Source organism: Hyla sarda, chromosome 8 (assembly GCF_029499605.1).
Source record: "Hyla sarda isolate aHylSar1 chromosome 8, aHylSar1.hap1, whole genome shotgun sequence".
Taxonomy (NCBI): Eukaryota; Metazoa; Chordata; class Amphibia; order Anura; family Hylidae; genus Hyla; species Hyla sarda.
In genome coordinates, this window is record NC_079196.1 from 200,863,272 (window position 1) to 200,875,891 (window position 12,620).

General features: G+C 43.4%; 1 protein-coding gene across 1 annotated transcript in view; it reads left to right on the top strand.

Annotated features, from left to right (window-relative positions):
- Positions 1-445: 445 nt before the first annotated feature.
- NTN3 (netrin 3) overlaps positions 446-12,620 on the top strand; it is a 105,502-nt gene continuing 93,327 nt past the window's right edge. The window contains exon 1 of the mRNA XM_056536364.1: positions 446-2,132. The gene's annotated coding sequence lies outside the window, so the exon portion shown is untranslated. The remainder of the gene's footprint in view (positions 2,133-12,620) is intronic.

Here is a 12,620-nt window from a genome sequence, read left to right on the forward strand (position 1 = left end):
TACCCTCTTCATCAGGTCCATGGACATGATCTTAAGAATGGAGATCCAGAAGCTCCCACCAGAATGAGGCGAGGCTCATGGGCACTGCTGCTCCATTTACTGTCCACGAGGACTGCAGAAGATAACTGATAACACTGTTCTAAGGGACCATTCACTCGTCTGCCACGAGTGAAATTCCTTATACAATGGCTTTTGCCATCATTTGATTTAAAGGGTGGCCAGTATTTGAAAGTGTTTAACATTACTGAGAATTTGTGGCTTTGTAAAAAATAAATTGACCGCGGGGGTTAATATGTAGTCAGAAAAAGGCATTTGGTCTTGAATATAGATTTATATAGCACTTTACTACTCTTCATTAGGAAATATATTTTTAGCTGCAGGATCAATAATGGATTTCATTCACAGACGTCTATTTAAAATGAGATAGCGGCCATAAAACGCTAACATCCTTGTAATTGAAAATCCAAAGTTTCCTTTTCTGGTGAGCTGGCTGCATTCAGTCACTGGAGTACTGTGCTTATATAGACAGTCATGGAATAGGAAGAGAGTGCCTGAATGTCATCAAGGGGACAGCAGTGACAGCTGAGGAGTGCCAAAGAGACAGTTCAGTCCTGTTTGCATCTGCTTCTTCACAACATAAATATAAGGGTCCGTTCACATGAGCATATTTTGCTATGGATTTCCTGCAGCTGATTTTTTGTTGCTTATTTTATCATTGACCTACTAGCAGAAAATAAGCAGCAAAAAATCCATGGTAAAATGTACATGTACCTAAAGTGGATTTACTATTTTGGCCGTGTTTACAGCGAGTTTCCCACTGCAAGTTTGAGCTGTGGAGGATTTTTTGCAGTGGAAAATCCGCAGCAGACTCCACTGAAATCAATGTAATGTGCTGCAAACTTTCTGCTGTGGAAACTTGCTGTAAGTCCATTGACTGAATGATCCCGTTGAAGTATAATGGAGTCCATTGACTGAAGGACCCCACTGTCTTATAATGGGGTCTGTTGACTGAAGGGACCCACTAAACTATAATGGGGTCCTTTGACTGAAGTACCCAACTGACATATAATGTGGTCCGTTAACTGTAGGAATCCACTGACATATAATGGGGTCAACTGCCTGAAGTACTCAACTGACATATGAAGTGGTCCACTGACTGAAGGACCCCACTGACATATAATAGGATCCACTGAATGAAGGGCCCCAGTGACTTATAATGGGAGGGACTGTAATGACGTATAATGGAGTCCGTCTAGATGCGCTAATGATGTCCATCGATTTACCAAAAAGAATATCTCTGCATAGTGCATGATTTTTTTCACTCAACTGTAACAGCATGCAACAGAGAACAGATCATTTAATGCAGATGTAAAAAGAAGATATACTTTTATTACATTTTTACACTGCCACGCAAAACCTATTCTACTACATCCTATATGTTGACTGCTACAAAGTGATGACAAATACCAGACACAGAAAGAACGGACTACAGAAAGGAGGGGAAAAATTCACAATACAGCAACGGAATGAAATACAATGGAAAATGTGGAATTCCTGTCCCTGTATAATAACTTCATTCTTGTGTTGTGTCCTCATCGGTAGTGTCTGAGACACACGCACACACATTACTTGCTGGGACCCCCCCTCCTTTCACACCGGAGAGCCTCGGAAGGAGTGATACTTAGAAGTGGGAGGGGGAGGAATAGCCAAAGCAAAGTGTATTGCCTTGAAGTGGTAGAGGAGAGGAAGCACACTGCTCCAGTATGTAGCACATCTCAGTCTGCTCTCTATAGCTCAGCATCAACCAGCCCGATCCTCTCCTACCTAAAGAGATCCCTCAAACTTCATTATTATTCCTCATTTCTTTTTTTTTTTTCAGTTTTTTTCTCTTTTTACCCCTTTTCCCTATTTTTCCATTTTTTTTTTTTTTTCAAGTCTTTTTTTCTCATCTGGAAGCTGCAACCTGACTGGGAGTTAGTAATTCAGCTGGTGAAATCTTATAAGGACCTTGTATATTTGTGACATTTGTTGGAAAACGCTATTGGAAATGGCTGATAGCATAAAGTGCGGATACTAACTCCATATCAGAACTGAGGATTGGATATCCAGAATATTACCACTGTCTTCAAATTGTAAGTTGCTGACTAAATGCCATCCGATTCCTTATTGTTCACACGATAGATTACAGAGAATATAAGGAAAATCATCATCCATTGTGCATTCAAATGTAGCTGATTTTTTTGTTTCGATTTAATATTAACAACCAACACAATCTACTACTTTTTCATTACACTTGCAGAATCCTTATTATTGTACCTAGTCAAGTTTTGCAAAACTTTTTTTGTCTTATAATTTACTTTAAATCACTTGGAATTGTATATAATATTCTTTGTTAGGCCATGAGCCAAGATCTTCCATGTAATGAATGGTGTCTAGAGATGGGATCTTGCCATCATGCAATATCAACCGGGGATTTCAAATAGGTATCTAAGATTTAACAATAGTGATGTTCTTCAATTTGGAAAGTATATCTATCTATCTATCATTTTGTCTGTCAGTCTATTTATCTCATATCTATCTATCTATCTCATATCTATCTATCCATTACCTATCTATCTATCTATTTATTTATCTATCTCCTATCTATATATCTCATATCTATCTATCTATCTATCTATCTATCTATCTATCTATATCTATCTCATATCTATCTATCTATCTATCTCATATCTATCTATCTATCTCCTATCTATCTATCTATCTCCTATATATCTATCTATCTCCTATCTATCTATCTATCTATCTATCTATCTATCTATCTCCTATCTATCTATCTATCTATCTATCTATCTATCTATCTATCTATCTCATATCTATCTATCTCCTATCTATCTATCATTGTGTCTCATTAGGATCTATCTTTTGTATCAGTAAGGAGATCATTTAAATTCATAACTATAGTTAAATTACCGCTTGAACAATTTGCTGCTGAATACTTCATTTATTTTAAATTTTAATTGATGACCTATATATAAATTTGTGCAGATAAAAACTAAAATAGATGAATACTTGTGAAGCAAAGGGCCAAATTTAAAATTCTGTGCAGCTTGTCAGATACTGCAGAATAATTTGATGGGTAGAGAGAATTTATCTGTATGCAGAGATAGATAAAGGATAGATGGATAGATAGATAGATATGTAGATAGATAGTTAATAGATATATATGAGATAGATAGATAAATATGGGATAGACAGATAGACAATAAATAGGAAATAGATAGAGATAAATATGAAATAGATAGCTATACAGATATGACATATATAGATATGAGATAGATAAATATGAGATAGATAGATAGATAGATATGAGCTAGATAGATAAATAGATGGATAGATAAATAGATAATTAGGTTGTCCACCTATGTATGTACTGTTTACAGGTTTTAGCCAAGTTAACAACCACTATAATCACACGGAATCTCTTACGTTTCTTGTGTAAAGATCTAACCATCTTAGATGTTTTTTTTTTTTTTTGTTCCTACACCAAAAAATGTTAAAAAAATGGGGAAAAATTATAATTCATATTTTCACTAAATTAATCCGCCGTATTCTTTTGCTCGGCCAATAACCCGACATCTCGTACGCTGCTTGTTATTTTCTATTTACACCACCGCAGCTAAACTACTACTTTGCCTCCTCAAGCACCTGTCCAGCCTTAACAAATTGGTCTATTGTAAAGGCCTTTCCTATATACGTTCCTATATATTCTGCACTGGACTAGCAGGGCCACTTTTCCTGCTCTCAGTGATCACTATATTCTATTGGTGGTCTAAGATTTCACTACATGTTTTTTATTGTACAACTCATGTCTTGTTTTGTGTTGTTTTTTTTTTTTTTTTGTTATGTTCAACTTTATACATAGCAGTGCCCATAAACCTAATGTAAAAACAGGTTCACTAGATCCTAGTTCTGCACCTTATACAGTGATCAATATGGCTTTATGCATAAGGGAAGATTTGTATACAACCGTATACCTATAAGACAATTTTTTTAACAAGTCATAATGCTAAGCTATTGATATGTTTAAAAAAAAACTTTCCAAACATTTTAGATGGGTTAAATATTCTACAGCCACCGTCTGTCGGGGCATGCTGGGAGTTATAGTTTTGCAACTGCTGGAGGCACCCTAGTTAGAAAACACTGTTCTACAGTATCTGATGCACTTACCTATATCAGTATATAGGTGGGCCTCCAGATGTTGCAAAACTACAACTCCCAGCATTTCTGTTTGGGAAAGCTTGACCTATATGAACACATACATCCATATTACACATATGTGCAGCCTCCATCTGTACCGAGGCGCCCATTTGACTGCTATCGGCCCATTATGTAGCTTTGTGTGTCTCTGGAGGTTTTTACTCATAAATTCTGCTTTAAGTCTTATCCCACCTGTTAGGTGTGCATGTTTTCATGCCTTTTTTTTTTTACAACTACCTGGGCTGCCTACCAATGCCGTAACTTAAAATCACTGCAAATATATATTTGCTATGCATCAGGTACATGGACTCATTGTAATGCAGCTTACATCTTCACGTATCCACAATTCCTATGTGAACACGTCTCAAGTGTTCTCCAGGCTGCTTCATCTGCACTGAAGAAAAGCGATGGTACTTGAGATGTAAAACCATACACTATCTGCAATGAGCGAAAAAATGCCAGCGTACACATATGTATGAATGGGAGCGAATTGTGATTGGTAATAGATGTTACTTGCGTGTATCAATATTTCAGGCAGCGCTTGGTGGTTGCCGTATTGGCTGTGCAGACAAAGGCTATACATAGAAATAACATTCTTAAGAGGCAAGGTCTTGGATCTAAGGAAAGGCAAGTGTCCATTAGGGGGAGCTGTTTCCTAGCTGCAGCTTCTTTTCCTATTTTTGGAGCATAATACTATGTGCTTACCAGGAGGATAGGTCAGGTAGATCACTTTTTGTATTTTTGGAACAAGATTTTTTTAAATATTTTTTTATTTTGTTTCCTTCTCAACGTCGTCGCGTTTCTGAAAAGGAGTCATCAGAGTGTAGTGTTCTGCTTCAGAGGTCTTTTGGGGTCAAGAAGGATTATTGTAGATATTATTACTTAAACCAAATTATGGCAATAAATATATAGATATTTATTTCATTCAATAATATTAAGGTAGAAATATAAACTGTCTACTCACTGTAATCACACAGACTCCCAGAAAAATTATGTGGAAAGGTAAGGGAGAGTGAACTAAAATGTAACTTTTAATAAATATGCAGCTAAGAAACATACAAAATAGTGCAGGATATATTGTATCAACAAGGGATGCTGGTGGTGCTCTCCTGTCGAAGGACATGCAGGAATAACTCACAGTTAAGAGATATATTCTGTGATCTATTCTGACCAGTCATTGTCATATCATCGGGAACCAGGCGTATACTTCTGTACAATGCCCTGTCCAACGCGTTTCGGTCCACCTGAATCGGTGACCTCATCAGGGGCTGTTTACACTTGCGTGCACAGAAGTGTAGAACTCTCATATAAAGATAGTATAACAAAGCAAAATTGGGGTTGTAGATACAGTCACAGCCCCAACATAATTGAAGACAGTATCAAATATTTCACAGTCAGGTTTACTTTCTTGCAATCCTGCAAAAAGAGATTCAGGAAAACATCTGAAGGTTCATGACACCCTGTGCGCGCCCGCAGTGGCGGGGAGCCGTGCGATACCTTCAGATGTTTTCCTGAAATTTTTTTTTTTACAGGATTGCAACAAAGTAAACCTGACTATGAAATATTTGATACTGTCGGCAATTATGTTGGGGCTGTGACTGTATCTACAACCCCAATTTTGCTTTGTTATACTATCTTCATATGAGAGTTCTATATTTCTGTGCAAGCAAGTGTAAACAGACCCTGATGAGGTCACCGATTCAGGTGGACCGAAACGCGCTGGGAAGGGCATTGTACAGAAGTATATGCCTGGTTCCCGATGATATGACAATGACTGGAGAGATGGGTTTATTTTCAGGCGTATTAACGACAGTTCAAAATATCTCTTAACTGTGAGTTATTCCTGTGTGTCCTTCGACAGGGGAGCACCATCAGCATCCCTTGTTGATACAATATATCCTGCACTATTTTGTATGTTTCTTAGCTGCATATTTATTAAAAGTAAATTTTTAGCTCACTCCCCCTTACCTTTCCACATATTTATATTATTCAGAATAAACCGGAGGAGAATAAGGAGGGATAAACTCCCTGGAATGACGTTTACAGCCGTTTGATAGAGAAACTGTTTGCATGCGTGTGAGAAGCACGACATTCGGGACTGGCAAGCGAACTAGGGATTTGACGAGGAGCTGAAGTCTCGTAATTTGGAAGTTGCGTCCTCTCCTAGAAAAGAAATTCCTTATAAAGAGATCGCTTTGCTTAAATTAGGACTTTCACCAGCAAAACGAGAGCCTCAATTATAGGAATTGAATCCAGTCCCGTCCAAGTCTTTACTGCCACCAGTAAAATGGAATAAGTGAATGCCCAGCTCAGGGCTCTGTCAAACTTTTCTAGCATTGGTTGATTGCCAGCAGAATAAAGTGGCAAGTTGGCAAAAATGGCAGCCCATATTTTATTACAGAATAAATGGGGAAGGAACCTTACAGGGGTGTGCTGTGCCTCGTATTGCCAGAAGCAATGGGCATGAATGACCTGAAGCCATGAAGTGCTATCTACTGCTGAGCTCCTGCTTCTGTACTAGCACTGGAAACCTACTGGAGTGAATTTACTAATCCTGTCTGATACTTAATCACAGTGGCTCATACTGCAAAACTATAACTAGGTTTTCTTGCTTTGCTGACTTAGTCCACTATTTAAATATCTTGGCCAGGGCAAATTGACTGGTTGGCACCTCTCTGGCACTCAGCACCAAAGACGCATACCCCAGTTGCTTCACCCTTGCCACACCGCTGCATGTTGTATGGTAAATATAATTATTCTTGCTAGACGTGTATTACACATTTGCACTCAAAGTGAGATGCAATAAAGTTGTTACAGAGCTGGATGTGGATCCTCTAACCTGTGTGGCTGATGACTCGGACCGTATCGGGGAGCGAAGTTTAAGGTGCCGCTGGTCTTCACTAGAGCCCGCCGCAAGGCAGGATGGGCTTGCTGCGGCAAGCGTCACTAAGGTCGCTACCCCCAACATGGCTTGACTACACAGGTAGCTGGGCAAGGTGAGGTACCGAAGGATACGGCAGTAGCGTAGTGAGACGTAGCAGAAGGTCAAGGCAGGCGACAAAGGTGCAGAGTCTATAACGTAGCGGGAAGGTTTGAATACACGGATAAGGCACTGAAGATCCATCAAGGAAGTGGGGGAGTTGCAGGAACTTTATAATGCAGTGCGCCTTTAAATTTCAGAGCTCCTGCGTGCGCCCTAGGATTCGGGGACGTGCTCCGGAGCTGAGACACGAGAGAGGAGGCGGCAGCGGAGCATGGTGAGTGAAGGGCTGGGATTCGCATGCATCCGCGTCCAGCGATACGAATTCCAGCCCCACTGGCAGACGGGGACAGAAGTCTATCAGAATAAATGACATGTACATCCCCATTGTAATGTCTAAACCAAACAATGGGGCATGCTGGAATTTGTAGTTTTGCAACAACTGAAGGCACCCTGGTTGGGAAACACTGGCGTAGGACATATAGACTTCTATTACACAAAATGGATAGTTTCTGCACAAAACATCTATTGTTCAGGAGGAGTTGGTTTGGCATTATAATTCGGTGGTTGTCGGAAGTTAGCAAGATAATTTTCCCCCCCTAAAAAACAGCTATTAAAGAGTTACTCTAAGGAACACGAGGGAATAGGGAATAAGTGTCTGATTGCGGGGGTCCGACCGGTTCCAGTGGTTGGACACCCCTAAACCCCCACCACGATCAGACACTTATTCCGTATCCTGTGGAAAAGTTATATTTCCCAGAGTACCCTTAAAGGGCCATTGAGAAATTTCAGCACTTTCCTTCACCTGAATAAAACTAAGCTGCAAAACCAGATATGACCCACAGGCAAGAATGGCACACTTTCGGGAAAAAAAGCAGATGCTTGAACTGTAAGCATGTAAGCATGAAACAGGCACTGACTCCCTTGTTACAATAAACCATGCTATACTCTTACGTTGCTACTCTTCTGTGCACAGAAACGATTACTAATTCTTGGATGCGCCATCCACATTGATGAGAGGATCCCGCGAAAGAACTAACAAGATTATTCTTTTGTCCGGAATTTGAATCTCTGCAGCAAAATTCTGCAGTGTGCAATGTGCATTAGAATGCCATTGAAAACAATGAGAGGCTGCTGCACCAGAAATTCTGTAGTGTGAACCCGGACTGAACCATACATACTGCACTTGATTAGAAGATAGATACTAAGGAAAGACCTGTCAATCAAGCTTGATGGGGACAGGCCACCAGGAAGAACTGTTCCTGGACAGTTTTAAACTATAATTTTTCTGAAAGAGTAAATCACAAGTTCTTGTAGCGAGAGAGCCTGCCTCTGTTTCATGCTGCTGGGGGTTCGGGCAAAAATACCTCCTAAAATGATTACTCTGACTATCTGAACCTCAATTTGTACTTTGGCTCTTTGTATGAGAGACATATTAGTTGCTGGAGGCGGCTGAAACATCTTGATGGAGACCTACACATTTTGACCTAGGTCATATTCCAGCTTTGTGTCAAGGATTGGTGACCCACTCTTAAGAGTTTAAAAGTTTCTATGGCAGCCTACCTAAAGTTCCTGATTTTTTTTTATTTATAACTCTTTTTATTGTAGTTTTTCAATTATATAAATTAAACATCGGTACGGTAACAATGGTACAAATAGGTAGTTACACAGCGCACAACAGTGGGTAGCTCAGCACCCACAGGAACAATTAGTATTATTAACAAAATCCGCTTACACTGTGCGCCAAAAGACAGTGCATAATCCCCACCCACCCCCACAACATAGGTGCCAATAGAAGCGGTCTATTCATATCACTGTCCCGAAACATACATGACATGTATTCACGCATTCATCCAACAGACAAAAAAAAAAAAAGTGGGGGGTGGGGGAGGGAAAGAAATTACAGTAGTAAGTCAAAAGAAAGTCAAGGTCCACCACCTCACAATAACTGAGAAAAGAAGTGGGACAGGGGGCCCTACCCTATTCAATACGATAAGCGAAGCGGCCCTAGGGACACTCAGAGACACTAGACAGTACCACTCCATATGTCTGAAGGGTAACACAACTTCTTCGATTTGATCCTGTGAATAATGGGCAACGAGAAAGGTACACCACTTGGCGAAAAACTTTCGTGCATTTCGCTCACTGTGCCCAGTCTGTTGGCCTCAATGAAAGATTTCAGTTCGTCCACCATATCATTCACAACAGGTGGAGCAGGTGTGATCCAGTCATGCATCAAGACACGTTTCGCCACCAGGAAAACTACTACTCTTCCACAGATGAGAGACAGACTGGAACAAAAGAGCCAAAGGAGTAAAAGGCAACCTAACCTTCCATAAATCTGCAATGTATTGGCAAACCTCCGTCCAGAAGATCTTAGACTCAGGAAAGGTCCACATACCGTGGAAAAAGTCGGTATCCGGCTCACCACATTTGGGGCAGGAGGTGAGCCTGTCAGGGAAAGCAGCAGAGGACGGAATGTTAAAATCTCGGTAATCATAGTGCATAATTTTGAAAAAAGTTTCACACCACCTCTCATTAATAAAATTCTCCCTAACCTCGGCCCACCCATCCAGAATAAGATCTCGTAAGTAAGGAGTGTGTAGGATTGCCTCCCATTTGGAGAACAAAGTGTGTTTGGAGATCTTCAAAAAACGATCATTAAAGGGGTACTCCGCTGCCCTGTGTTGGAAGCTCTGCTCCCCAGCGTCCGGAAGTTTATTGTTCCGGACGCTGTGTGCGGGCTTCCGTGTTCAGGGATGCCTATCGTGACATCACGCCCGCCCCCTTCGTGATGTCCCCTCAACGAAAGTCTATGGGAAGGGGGCATGACGGCCATCGCGCCCCCTTCCCATAGACTTTTGCTGAGGGGGGCGGGCATGACGTCACAAAGGGGGCGGGCGTGACGTCACGAGTGGTGGCCCTGAACACGGAAGCCCGCACACAGCGTCCGGAACAATAAACTTCCGGACGCTGGGGAGCGGAGCTTCCGACACAGGGCAGCGGAGTACCCCTTTAAAGTTCCTATATAGACCTGATAGAGAAGCTTTTCGAGGTTGCGTGCCTATAACAGTATCGAGTAGGGAGGGAGTGACTTCTGAAGTGGGATTTCGGAGTTTGGAAGTGCAGAAAGAAAGGAGTTGAGACACCTGGAGGAACTGAGGGGGTGGCAAGGAGAATTTTGAAAGAACTTCCTGCGGGGACAGCCAACGCTTGCCATCCGTATGCATCAATTGCATTGCCTCGTGAACCCCCTTATGTCGCCACAAGGTATTTTCCCTGCCCTGTGGAAACTCGGGATGACCCCAGAGATTACCGGACAGCAGGAAGGGAAGACCATAAACTTTATGTACAGCCTTCCACGTTAGGATAGTGTCTCTAATCACCAATGAACACTTTACACAGGCAGGAAAGCGAGGGATGCGGGCATGTAAACAGGATACCAAGTTCCAAGGGTGCACCAGGTCTGCCTCCATAGAAAAATGGTAGTCAGATTGATGAATCCAAACCAAGACATGCCGAAATAGACAAGACAGGTTATACCCACGAATATTGGGGAAACCCAAACCACCATCCACACGGCTGAGCATCAATTTTTGTAGGGCTATCCTGGGATGCCTTCCTGCCCATATAAAGCGCGTGAAGGCTGAGTTTAAGGCCATAATATCCTTGTGCTTAAGAAGAATGGGAAGAGTTTGCAATTGGTACAGTAAACGGGGAAAGCTGATCATCTTAATTAAGTGACTGTTACGCCGAGCGCTCCGGGTCCCCGCTCCTCCCCGGAGCGCCCGCTTCACTCTCCCCGCTGCAGCGCTCCGGTCACGTCCTCTGACCCGGGGCGCTGCGATTCCGCTGCCAGCCGGGATGCGATTCGCGATGCGGGTAGCGCCCGCTCGCGATGCGCACCCCGGCTCCCCTACCTGACTCGCTCTCCGTCTGTTCTGTCCCGGCGCGCGCGGCCCCGCTCCCTAGGGCGCGCGCGCGCCGGGTCTCTGCGATTTAAAGGGCCACTGCGCCGCTGATTGGCGCAGTGGTTCCAATTAGTGTGTTCACCTGTGCACTTCCCTATATCACCTCACTTCCCCTGCACTCCCTTGCCGGATCTTGTTGCCATTGTGCCAGTGAAAGCGTTCCTTGTGTGTTCCTTGCCTGTGTTTCCAGACCTTCTGCCGTTGCCCCTGACTACGATCCTTGCTGCCTGCCCCGACCTTCTGCTACGTCCGACCTTTCTTCTGCCTACTCCCTTGTACCGCGCCTATCTTCAGCAGCCAGAGAGGTGAGCCGTTGCTAGTGGATACGACCTGGTCACTACCGCCGCAGCAAGACCATCCCGCTTTGCGGCGGGCTCTGGTGAAAACCAGTAGTGGCTTAGAACCGGTCCACTAGCACGGTCCACGCCAATCCCTCTCTGGCACAGAGGATCCACTACCTGCCAGCCGGCATCGTGACAGTAGATCCGGCCATGGATCCCGCTGAAGTTCCTCTGCCAGTTGTCGCTGACCTCACCACGGTGGTCGCCCAGCAGTCACAACAGATAGCGCAACAAGGCCAACAGCTGTCTCAACTGACCGTTATGCTACAACAGTTACTACCACAGCTTCAGCAGTCATCTCCTCCGCCAGCTCCTGCACCTCCTCCGCAGCGAGTGGCCGCTCCTGGGATACGCTTATCCTTGCCGGATAAATTTGATGGGGACTCTAAGTTTTGCCGTGGCTTTCTTTCCCAATGTTCCCTGCATCTGGAGATGATGTCGGACCTGTTTCCCACTGAAAGGTCTAAGGTGGCTTTCGTAGTCAGCCTTCTGTCCGGAAAAGCCCTGTCATGGGCCACACCGCTCTGGGACCGCAATGACCCCGTCACTGCCTCTGTACACTCCTTCTTCTCGGAAATCCGAAGTGTCTTTGAGGAACCTGCCCGAGCCTCTTCTGCTGAGACTGCCCTGTTGAACCTGGTCCAGGGTAATTCTTCCGTTGGCGAGTATGCCGTACAATTCCGTACTCTTGCTTCAGAATTGTCCTGGAATAATGAGGCCCTCTGCGCGACCTTCAAAAAAGGCCTATCCAGCAACATTAAAGATGTTCTGGCCGCACGAGAAATTCCTGCTAATCTACATGAACTTATTCACCTAGCCACTCGCATTGACATGCGTTTTTCCGAAAGGCGTCAGGAACTCCGCCAAGATATGGACTCTGTTCGCACGAGGCGTTTCTTCTCCTCGGCTCCTCTCTCCTCTGGTCCCCTGCAATCTGTTCCTGTGCCTCCCGCCGTGGAGGCTATGCAGGTCGACCGGTCTCGCCTGACACCTCAAGAGAGGACACGACGCCGTATGGAGAACCTCTGCCTGTACTGTGCTAGTACCGAACACTTCCTGAGAGATTGTCCT